Source organism: Crocodylus porosus, unplaced genomic scaffold (genome assembly GCF_001723895.1).
Source record: "Crocodylus porosus isolate Cpor-Errol unplaced genomic scaffold, CroPor_comp1, whole genome shotgun sequence".
Lineage (NCBI taxonomy): Eukaryota > Metazoa > Chordata > Crocodylia > Crocodylidae > Crocodylus > Crocodylus porosus.
In genome coordinates, this window is record NW_017728949.1 from 47947174 (window position 1) to 47958353 (window position 11180).

General features: G+C 44.9%; 1 protein-coding gene across 1 annotated transcript in view; it reads left to right on the forward strand.

Moving 5' to 3' along the window:
• The window catches only part of COBLL1 (cordon-bleu WH2 repeat protein like 1), a 73988-nt gene that overhangs the window by 3347 nt on the left and 59461 nt on the right, over nucleotides 1-11180 (forward strand). The window lies entirely within an intron of this gene.

The window sequence follows — 11180 nt, forward strand, 5'->3', positions numbered from 1 at the left end:
GGCAGCCGTGCTTATTCAGAGGACAACACTATTGATGGGAGCTAACAGCTATTGATAATGCATTTTTAATAATATTTCTAACATAACCAAGAAATTATTAGGAAGTTTTCTACATTACTTTTTTATGACAGAAAGCAGCAGTGGAAAGAATCCCATCAGTCTTAGTAAGTAGGAAGCTGCACTGCAAGCAACTTGCTCCTTGCTCTGAGGTGGGTTCCTTAGCTGTTGCTCAGTGAGTTAGCTAGAGAGAAGTTACCTAAAATAAAAATGTGAGTCTTCTGAACTTTTTACCTTTTTTTCCTTTTGATTAGGTTCCAAAACTCGCAATGTTAAATCTTGTAAACTTGTTTCTTCCCTTACCTTTTCTTAAAATGCTGTATAGCTTTTTCTTGGTTACTGTATGATACCAAATATCATACCAATAATTAATACCAGTTGGTAGTTTTGTAGCTGCTTGTGAAGATGGAACAAAACTCTCTATGGAAAACATGAGGCAACATGTTCCACTTAGACTATTTTCTGTGAAAGAATCCTCAGCCAGTCTTGATTTGCACAGTGGTTATATACCATGTTATAATCCAAATTGTAAACATGTTCTAAAATGAGCTAAGGTTTGTTTTGATTTCAAAGGATCCAAATCATGGTTCACTTGTAGTACAGTCCTTGATAGAGAGAGATTTTATAAAAATAAATAAATATATACCGTTAATCTTCCTCTTTCTTTAGTTGTCAGGGAAAATTGCACTTATTTGAGAAGGTACTAAGGATAACTAAGATATAAGTTATTGTAAGTCCAAGTCTTTTTGACATGATTTAAAAACCATATTGCCAGTTCTTCTTTCCCCTAAGTTGCTAAAAATTACTTTACCATATTTGTACTGTTTGTATTTGCATGCATTCTCTGAAAGTTTCTCCACCTTTTAAAGTAATTAGGAGTAAACATATTTGTAACTTTATTTGTATTTAGATTTCTCTCATTTTTGGTACTTGTTTTGAAAATATTTGTCACATTGTGTAGCTCCTGTCAAGTATGCAGTGCTGCTGTTGCGGGTAAGAAAGGCCTTGAGATATTACACTGAACAACTTCTTGAAGCAGGAATGAAATCTCAGTTGCATCAGAAGATTCACTGATTTGTTGAATCATGTCTGATTTAAGTGCAGCACATTCTGGATTTATTTAAACAAGCAAGTGCTCATCTATTTGCTTTTTTGCCTGGAAGTTGATGCTGGTTTTAATGCAACAGAATGCAGACCTCACACTCCCAAAACTGGGGAAGGAGGGTGGCACTTCTGGTTTAATACTCCAGACAAGGGATTTTGACTTCTTCCCATACCCACCTTTTATTTTTAATGGTGCTCTTGGGGGGGGGGGAGGGGGGAGAAGAGTGGGGAATTTCACTTGATTTGCAAACTGGCTGGGAGAGAAGGGAGCTTGAGTAAGCCACTGGTTTCCTGTCCACCATGGAGGAAGCTTGTTTTTATCCTGTTTATTTTAAAAAATAGTACATGGAGCCTACTTTTGCCTTCAGATCAGCAGCTCCCATACATAGAATCTGTGACTGGGCTTTTCCAGTCTGCTCTGGACACTGTTGATTGCTGTACCTGCCTTTTTTTAAGACTAGGAAGGAAGCTTTTCCCCTTAGGCCAGAATGTCTAGGATTTGTTTTTCCACTTTTTGCTCTGGTGTCTCTAATACCTGGTTGAATGTGTAAAGTGATTCAAGTTGTTGCAACATATAAAGTGGCAGCTGTTCAGCACAACTACTTGGTTGCAGAGGGGTTCTGATTCCCTGATGCACTGGAGTTGGAAGTAGTCTTTGGGGAAGGTATCTCTTGATGGGGCTGAGAGTTGGGGCAGTGCAGTGAGGCTGCTCTGGCATCCTGTAATTACTCAGTTGAGTCTGTTGTAATTACCATGCTCCAGCAGACTTCAGCATCATGTCTGGCATCCCCACTGGCATTTTTTTGACAAACTTTGGTTAAAGCGCCCCTGCTGCTATTTTTCAGTGTGGGGATGCTGATAAATGTGACACTTCAGGCTCTCGGAGCTGCTGTAATTAAAGCGAATCCCCTCACCCCAGAGCATGTGTATAAACATCCTTAGTATGTAGTACAATGTGTTTAAAAAAAAAAAAAAAATCTCCATTCGCTTATTTCATAGACACTAGGGCTGGAAGGGGCCTCATAAGCTCATCAGGTTCAGCCCCCTGCCCGAGGGACAGGAAGTCAGCTAGGATCAAAGGATCCCTCCAAGATAAGCATTCAAATGTTTTTCTTGAAGGTGTCTAGAGTAGGTTTTCTGGGGGGAGTCTGTTCCAGTTACTGTTGGACAGTAAGAAGTTTTTTTCCTTATGTACAGCCAAAAATGGTCTTGCAGGAGTTTGTGACTACAGGATCTTGGCATCCCCTGGGGTCCTCTGGTGAACAGGTGTTCCCCCAGATCCTGATGCACACCCCGTATGTGCCACCATGTCACCCTGGAGCCTGTGGTTCTTCAGGCCTGTTCTGATCCCTTTGATCGTGCCCTCTGATCATGCACAGGATTCTCCTCTGGACTGTTTCAAGCTTCTTCATGTCCTTGCTAAATTGTGGAGCCCAGAACTGGATCAGTACTCCAGCTGCAGCCTCACCAAGGCAGAGTACAGCAGGAGGATGACATCCTTGGTCTTGCTCAAGATGCATCAGTAGATGCAAGCCAGAGTTTTTTATTCGCATTGCTAGCTTCGGTATCACATTGGTGGCTCATATTCGTCTTGTGGTCAATCATGACCCCCAAGTCTCTTTTTGGTCATGGTGCTAGTGAGTGTATCATTGCCGAACCTATAAGTGTGATATGGATTATTTCCCAGGTGGAACACCTTACATTTCTCCATATTGAATGCCATCAGGTTTTCATCCACCCACCTTGCAAGCCTGTGGAGGTCGGCCTGGATCACCAACCTATCCTCAAGTGTGGACACTCTCCCCTAAAGTTTGGTGTCATCAGCAAACTTGGATAGTCTGCATTTGACACCAGAGTCTAGATAGTTTATGAAGACATTAAAGAGTACAGGTCCGAGAACAGAGCCTTGGGGGTTGCCACTAGTCACCGCGTGCCACATTGATTCGGTTCCGTCAGCTACCACCCTCTGGGTCTGACCTTGGAGCCAGTTCCACAGCCATCAGACTATGGAGTAGCTGAGGCCGCAGTTGCCCAGTTTTTCAATAAGGACATCATGGGACGCCAGGTCAAAGGCTTTTTTTAAAGTCCAAATGTATGACATTTTTGTCTTCCCTTTTTGTCCAGGTGATATGTCACGTGGTCATAGAAGGAAATCGGATTGGTCAAGCAAGACCTACCCACAACAAAGCCATGTTGGGTGTCCCTCAGAATGTTGTCTTCTGTTAGCTTGTCAAGAATAGGATTTTTTTTGATAATTTTTTCCAAAATCTTACCAGGGTTACAGGTTAAACCCTGTAGTTTCCTGGGTCGTCTTTCCTCCCTTTTTTGAAGGTGGGAACTACATTGGCCCTCTTCCAAACTTCCATTACTTTGCCTGAGTGCCATGAGTTCTCGACTGTCCTCGCCAGTGGCTGAGCTATGATGTCTGCCAGTTCCTTTAGCACTCTTGGGTGCAACTTAGCTAGCTGGACCAGCAGATTTTATGAGGTCCAGCCTCTCAAGATGCTCCCTCACAAGATCCACGACAGTGGTGGACATATATTCATCCTCACCCTGGTCAATCTCGCATAATGCTAGGCAGAGTGGTCCCTTTCGGACTGGTGAAAAAATGACGCAAAGTAATCATTAAGCAGATTGGCTTTTTCCTGGTTGTCAGTAGTCAGCTGCCCCAGCTGGCTTAGCAGGGGTCCAATGTTGCCCTTGTTTTTCTTTTAGACTCCCCACATATCTGAAGAAGTACTTTTTATTGCTCTTGATACATGTAGCCTGATGGATTTCATTTTCAGCCTTGGCTTTTCTAGTTCATTCTCTGCAGGTGCGGAGCAATGTAGTATACTCCTCCTTTAGTGGTGTTTCCTGTCCTCCATTCTTTATACATGTCTCTTTTTAGACATAGGGGATCCATGAGTTCTCTGAGCCAAGGGGGTTGCTGAGCCCTTTTACCACCTTTCCTATGGGTTGGGATGGACTCCTCTTGTGCTTCTAGGATCTCTTCCTAAGGAGCAACCACTCATCCTGAACTCCACTCCCTGTGAAATCATGGCCTCTCAGGCCTCAAGAGCAAGCCTCCTGAGCTTATGAAAGTCAGCTTTCCTAAAGTTGAGGACTACTGCATTACTGGCTGATTTGGCAGCTTTGCGATGGTTGGTGAAAGCAGTCAACTTGCTGTCACTGTCACCCAGCTTTCCTTTGATTCTTAGGTCACTGATTTAGATAAGGAATGAAGCTTAGCCCAGCAGTGGGATGCAAAGCCCAGCACATGCTCCCCCCACCCCCCAAACATGGGGCAGTGTGGGTAGCTGCAGCAGCTGTGAGGGAGGGAGTGGGGCAGGGCAGGGGCAGGCCCTGAACAGCCACGGCTAGGTGCAGGATGGAGCTGTGAGCAGTAGGGTGACCATCATAGAGGACAGTGGCTGTCCTCAGTCCTCTATTGATAAGAAACCCCAATGCCTTTATGTCCTCTATTTTTTTTTTCTCTTGAAGAGAAAACTAGAGGACATAAAGGCATTGGGGTTTCTTATCAATAGAGTAGCAGAAAACCGGAATGCCCTCTATGATGGCCACCCTAGCGAGCGGCTTGTCTGGGGGCCATGGGTGGGATAGGGGGGGCGTACAGCATGGGGGGCATGTGCATGCAGGGATAGCTGGCAGAGGTGTTGGTTTGGGCTGTGGTTGGGCCAGGTGGCGGCAGCGCAGGGAGGGGGACTACAGGAGGGGCTGCAGTCACCTGAAAATTTGCCATAGCCCAGCCCCCCCACCAGGAAGAGCCCGGTACAGCCTTCCCCTCTCCCTGCCCCTTCCCCACCCTAGGGCATGGAGGCTGGATCTGCACATGGAGGGCCAGTTGCTGCTGCATACTGGGGCTGGGATGCTGAGTTGGGTTCTTCCTGCTGGAGGCTGGGCCACACTGAGCTTGGGGCAGGTGGCAGCTGCGCTGAGAGGGGTGGGTTGGAGGTTTGAGGGGGGCTACGTCAAATTTTTGGGTGGCTGCCGCCCTGCCTGAGCACAGTCCAGGCCAACACCTGCACTGGGAAGAGCCTGGTACCGCCCCAACCTGCCCCGCCCTGCTTGCAGAGCTGCGGTCACACCCTCCCCATGCCCTCCTGGACCGCGTGGCTCTGCTTCACAGGTCGCCTGGATGAGCTGCTTATGGCTCCATCCCATGTCCCACCCTGGCTATGCAGGGCTTGCCCCAGCCCCATTCCCTCCCTCACAGCTGCTGCAGCTGCTCTTCCCTGGGCCTCCACTTGTCCCACCGCCCAGCCTGGCCAGGGCACCATACCCCCCAGCCCCTGCTCCTGCCTGTGCCCCACCCTCTCCCTCATCTCTGGGGCCTCCATCTGCCCTGCCCCCACAAATCTACCTGCTGGGGGGCATGCCCCCAGATAATAGTGCATGGTAGATCTTGGGTTGCTTTAATTCAAAAAGTGATTTCCTACTTAAAAAGGTTGGAGACCCCTGTCTTTGACCTTCCATTATCCCAGAGTTCTGTGCTCTGCTCTTTTTCCCCCCTCCCCCCTGCAAAACAGGAGGGGAAGGAAAAAGAGTAGCTATTTCCCCGATGCCTATGCAGCAGTGAGATGTCAGTGAGGCTTGCAGGCTGCCTGCCACCCGGCGGGACTGAGGACAGGACTGCAGTGGTGAGTGGGAAAACAGTTGGGTCACCCCTGCTGTGGGGGGCAGAATGCAGGCAGTCCTTGTTGTTGCCTAATGGTAAAAAAGACAGGGCTGTTGCAGTGCTGGCAAGGCCTGCTTGGGCATGAAAACCAGTGCTCTTATCTCTTGGGCAGTTTGAGAGCCAAGAACTTTAAAGGGCTCCAAGGCATTCCCGATCTGGATCAGCTGTTGCTGTGGCAAGACCAAGAGATAAGGAAAGCCTATGTGAGCCAGAAGGCCCACCAACAGATTTGCCTTTGGCCAGAGTGAACAAAAAAGCAGTTACTTGCTTCTGCCTGGCTGAAGAGCATGATTTTTGGCAACTTTGTTGTTCTCCAGACCAAGGGCTTTGAATATGTGGCCATCTGTAGTATTTTGTGTAGTGCTGCAAAGTCTGTAGTACTACAGAAGTTATGTCCCCCAGGGCCTAGAATGCCTAACTTTCTTCCAGACTTCAGATTAATGCAGCTAACCAGCTCTGTGCTCTAGCATTAGATGTGTGGAACTTCTTTGACCCAGATGTACTGCGTTGCAAGCTCAAGCAACATGTTTTTGACACTCATGGCCTTCTGCTCAGTGATGGTGGCTTTCTGGGCTAGGAGTATGGATAGTAATGGGATATGTCAATGTCACAACTGTTGTGTACTTTTAGCTGTGAAAATGAAGAGAATGAGCCACCAAGAAAAGTGCAAATATAAGAAGTAAAAGTATAGGCTGGGGAAAAAATTGAGAGAGAATGTAAAACCAGAGAAAAGGTCACAGCGAACTAATGACAGGCATTTGGCCCAAAAGATGATAGCCTGGGGGAGTTTTGTTGTCAATCTGTTACTGAAATGTGGCTTCTGTAACACTTCTGAACAGCTCTGTTAGTAACCTGGCATGAAGATGCAGTGATTGTCAATAAGGAAAAATAGCTCTAACTTTAAAACTGGTCTCCTAATTATGTCTGAGGTTTATTTTGAAAGAATTCAACTACTAATATCCACCAGTTTATTTTTTTTATTTGCAAGTTACATAAATGGTAATTATAAAGAGGGTGGTGATCAATGGTTTTCCATATTTACTGGGGCTTGGACGAGAGAAAGTTACTTACATTAGCTTTGCTGCAAATTCTATTTTTCTTCTAGGATGATTTGGGTGGCTGTGTAATCTGCCTCAGTGCAGGACAGTAGACTTAGATCAGGGATCAGTCTATCCTGCAGAGAGGTTAGATCCAGCCCAAGAATGGGTGACCTGGCCTGAGATGGCACAGAGGATTGGACAGCACCAGAGCTGTGCTGGGCTGCCCCTCCCCCTACAGCAAACCAATGAACACTTCAGGTTAATTGGTGTTGCTAATGACATCTGGAAGCTTTTGAGAGGGATCTCAAGCAGAAAAAGACCATTACATTAGCTTGCTTGGTGAGAGAAAAACATTTTAAGCCAGGGGCACTTATTAAACAGATTTTGTTCTCTTTCTTTCTAGTTCTCAAAGATTAAGTGATATCAAATAAAGTTTAAATAAAGATTTGGATTCGGCCTGAATTGGGGACAGTGATTTGTTTAGGTGATTTGGATCACTGTCCCCGTTTCTGTTCAGCTGAAGCTGAAGAGTCAATGCTGATTTGGAGAATCAGCAGTTTGGCCATAGACACAGCTTTAAATGTTTTTTTTCAGCATACCCTGAGGGACCACCGCACCTCGTGAATGCTGCGATGCTGGGGCGGATGGAGCATCCCACAGGAGCGCGGGGAGGGGCCCACATGCTCAGTGGCGAACCCAGAAGTGGGACACTTCCAGGTCTGCTGGGGAGTGCGCAGGGGGGCCCACCTCCGTGCCCCCAGCTCAGCAATTAGTTGTGGGGGAACCCGGGTGCCCCCCAAGACCCAGGAGGCACTAGTACAGATGAGTAAAAAGTGAAAGAAGTGGGTGTATTTTTCTGCATTGTTAGAATTGGACACATTGTATTGTATAAAAGTATATGGTGGGATTTATCTTGGTGGCACATGCATTTCATATCTGTCACTAGTTTCTTCTTTTGACCTACATAAGAACCAGAAATTCTACTTAAAAGTATAATTCACATGCTTAATTTTGTTGTTTGTTTTGCTTTTTACTGTTCATACAGTACAAAAATAACCATGGCATGTTGCCTTTTACTAAATTCAGCTAGAATAATACAGTTAGCTGCACACATTTTGAATTTCGTACAAAAAAGGGGCAAATCCAGCTACCCCTGTATATATAAATACATTCTTAAATGCATGAACAGAGAGAAGTTATACATTTTTACCATAGACCTTCATCTTGTTTTAATTTAACTATCTGTATTACTGCCTTGTTTTATTGTGAATGTGAACAGTTAATTCCCTAGCTTTAGAGTTCTGACGCTCAAAACTTTAAGTACTTTCAGAAGCAGATTAGTCATGTGAAGTTTTGTTAGAATTTAGTGGTTACATAGTGTTATTTTGCAACGCTACTGTGGACCTTGCTGTTTGTTCTTAAGTGTGAGTAGCTTTGTACTCTTCTTTTTTTTTTTTCCCCTCTCCTGCAGGGCAGGTATATGTAACTCTGTATGCTAAAGGTTTTTTCCAACTTTGTGCTTGATCACTGTAAGTAATTCAACACTGACTTCTTTTTGTTTTTTGACTTGCATTTAGAAGTAAATTGATTTAATTTGCGGCATGCATATGCCTAAAAAACTTTATATTAGTGTTGGTATCTCTGTATCAGCAGCTATTTTTGGTTTTCAGTAGCAAATAGAATTCCATTCTAGCTTTTAAAGGAGTACCTGTAGTAGATAAAGCAAAAAAACAACAACATGGGTTTTATATGATAGCCCTTCTTAAACTCTGTTCTTTTCTTGTTGTTTTCTAAACTTACTATTTTCTGTTGATTTAGAAATGTCATATTTCTATCCTGTTCAGTTCAGCATTCAAGTTTTTATGCCATCTTTTTGGTAAAATGTCAGATTTCCTGAGCAATTTCTTTTCTTTGGCATAGAAGTATTTTTCTGCTTGTAGAACGTCTGCTGGATGTGTGTTGGAACTCTTTCAGTGCCTTTAAAGTATTATCCAAAAAGGCTGATATCTGATTTAGATGCTTAAATGTTAGGCTAGCAAAGTAGCTAGCCTATGGTGACCTGGTATTGTTTGTTTGTTTGGGGGAGGGGGGGATTCTCTTCTAAAACTAACTTTTTTTTTTTAAACTTAACCTTTGCCAGAGGAGTGCGAGTTTTATACAAATCAGTTATTCATAGTTTACATCTCAAGTCAAATTCATACCAATCTTAGTTTACTACTGAATTTGGCAAAGGCAGTTTGGTTGGGGTTGTAATTTCTTACTTCATAGTATACCAAATATAGGATATTTTGTTTATTTGTTCATTTATTTTAAAGCCTCTAACAGAAGATATACTTAAGATTGGGGGGAGAGGAGAGAAATATTCATACATGTTACTCACATTGCTATAACATGAAGTGGATATGTTGGAAAGAGTCCAGCAAAGATTAGCACAATATATTAGAGGTCTAGAAATTGTGATGTGCAAGTTAAATTGAAAAAACTGGGATTATTTAAACTGGGGAAGATCAGGGTAGAGGGGATTTGATAAATCTTTACATTTTTAAGATTGTTAGAAAGCGGGGGCATCAACTTCATTTGGGGTCCCAGGCCAGATCTGGACCATGGGGCTCCTCACAGGCTGGATTCAAACCTGGGGCATGAAGGGTGCCACAGTGGTCATAATGGTGGGGGTGGGGGCAGATCAGGTTTAGTGAACTAATCTTACCACGGATAGCCACGCTCCATGGGGCCGAAGGGCTGAATTTCCAGTGCCCTCTAGTAGCCTGGTGGGCAGCTAGAGAGGTTCTGTGAGCTGAATCCGGCCTGTGTGTTGTATGTTTGGCACCACTGGGTGCTTCCAGATGAGTGTGCCCATGAGTTTTCCTGGGGACAAAGAGCAGCAGCACATAGTTGTGCTACTGCTTGTTGTCCCCGTGGCACGCCTGTGCGTATGTGCTCCGGCATGTGGCAAGTCGCCCCAGGCGGTGTAGAGGAGGCTGGGGCCAGCACCTGAGCTGGTCCCTGCACCCTACCTGGGGTCCCGGAGCCCTCCCAGGTCTCCAACAATGATGATCTGACAACAGAGAGCTTGGCTGGCTGGCAACTGGAATATGGCTCCTGCTGGCCAGGCTGCAGTTTCAGGCAGTGCACGCTGCCACCACGTGTGCCACCCTGCTTTTTTCTAGCATGGGTTTTTTTTGACAACAGGGTCTCTGGGTGTTAACCTCCCCCCACCCTTCATTGCTGCAAATTAGCAGTGCAGGGAATGCCCACATCTGTGGCACTGCAGATATGTCTGAGGCACCGCACACCGCACATGCAGGTTTGTCTGGATTCATCTCCTGTGTTAAAAAGAATTTTGGTAAAAAGAATGGTAGCCTCTCCTCTGGACCCGGGTCAGAACAGGGAGTAGTGATCTTGAATTGCACTTAGGGAAATTTAGGAGGAACTGTCAAACTGAGGGTGGTTAAACATGGGAACATACTCTTGGAAAGGGCATGGGAAAATATCCATCACTGGAAGCTTTAAGAGCAAGGTAAATAACTTGAAGGGGTGGTGGTTTAAACAGGGATGCTCCTATTTTGAGTGTGGGTGGAGAGGGGTAGACTACACGAGTTCTTACTATGCAGTTTAACTCTTCTTTTCTATGATTCTTTCTCCCATTTTTTTTACACTATAGTGAATGTACTACAGCCATATTAATTGTCAGAAAAAGAAGCAGGAGATGACAGGGGTATGACAGCATGATATTGTTAGTTACAAGACTTGCATGAAATTGTTGTTTTACCGTGCCGTGTTTCTGTCCTGTGCTCTGCCCCGGTTGGGCATTGCCTGCCCCAGCCCCACTCCCTCCCTCACCATGAGAGACCTTGATCTTTACCCCCATGCCCCTTCCCTCTACCTTCCCCATTCACCTCTATCAGTGAGTGGAAAAAATAAATCTGTTTAGGGACTTTTGCCATATTCATCTCTTAAACATATATTGAAATGTGGAAGGCTTGTGAATTTTCATAGTTATGGCATGAAGTCACAATGTAGAACTATATTTTGTTTCTGCTTACTTGGAAACAGTCAGACATTTATCAGCTATTACCACCATCAGTCACAGGTTTAAAATACTTGTGTGATAAACAGGAATTTTTCATCAAGATGAAAAGTGAGAGGATGCAGGCCAGTTTTACTCCAATATTCTTGGTGGGCAGTACCATATGTTGAACATAATTAATGGTTCACTGAATATCATAGAATCATAGAAGTAGGGTGGGAAGGGACCCTGTAGATCTTCAAGTCAGACCCCCCACCTGGGCGGGAGAAAAGAC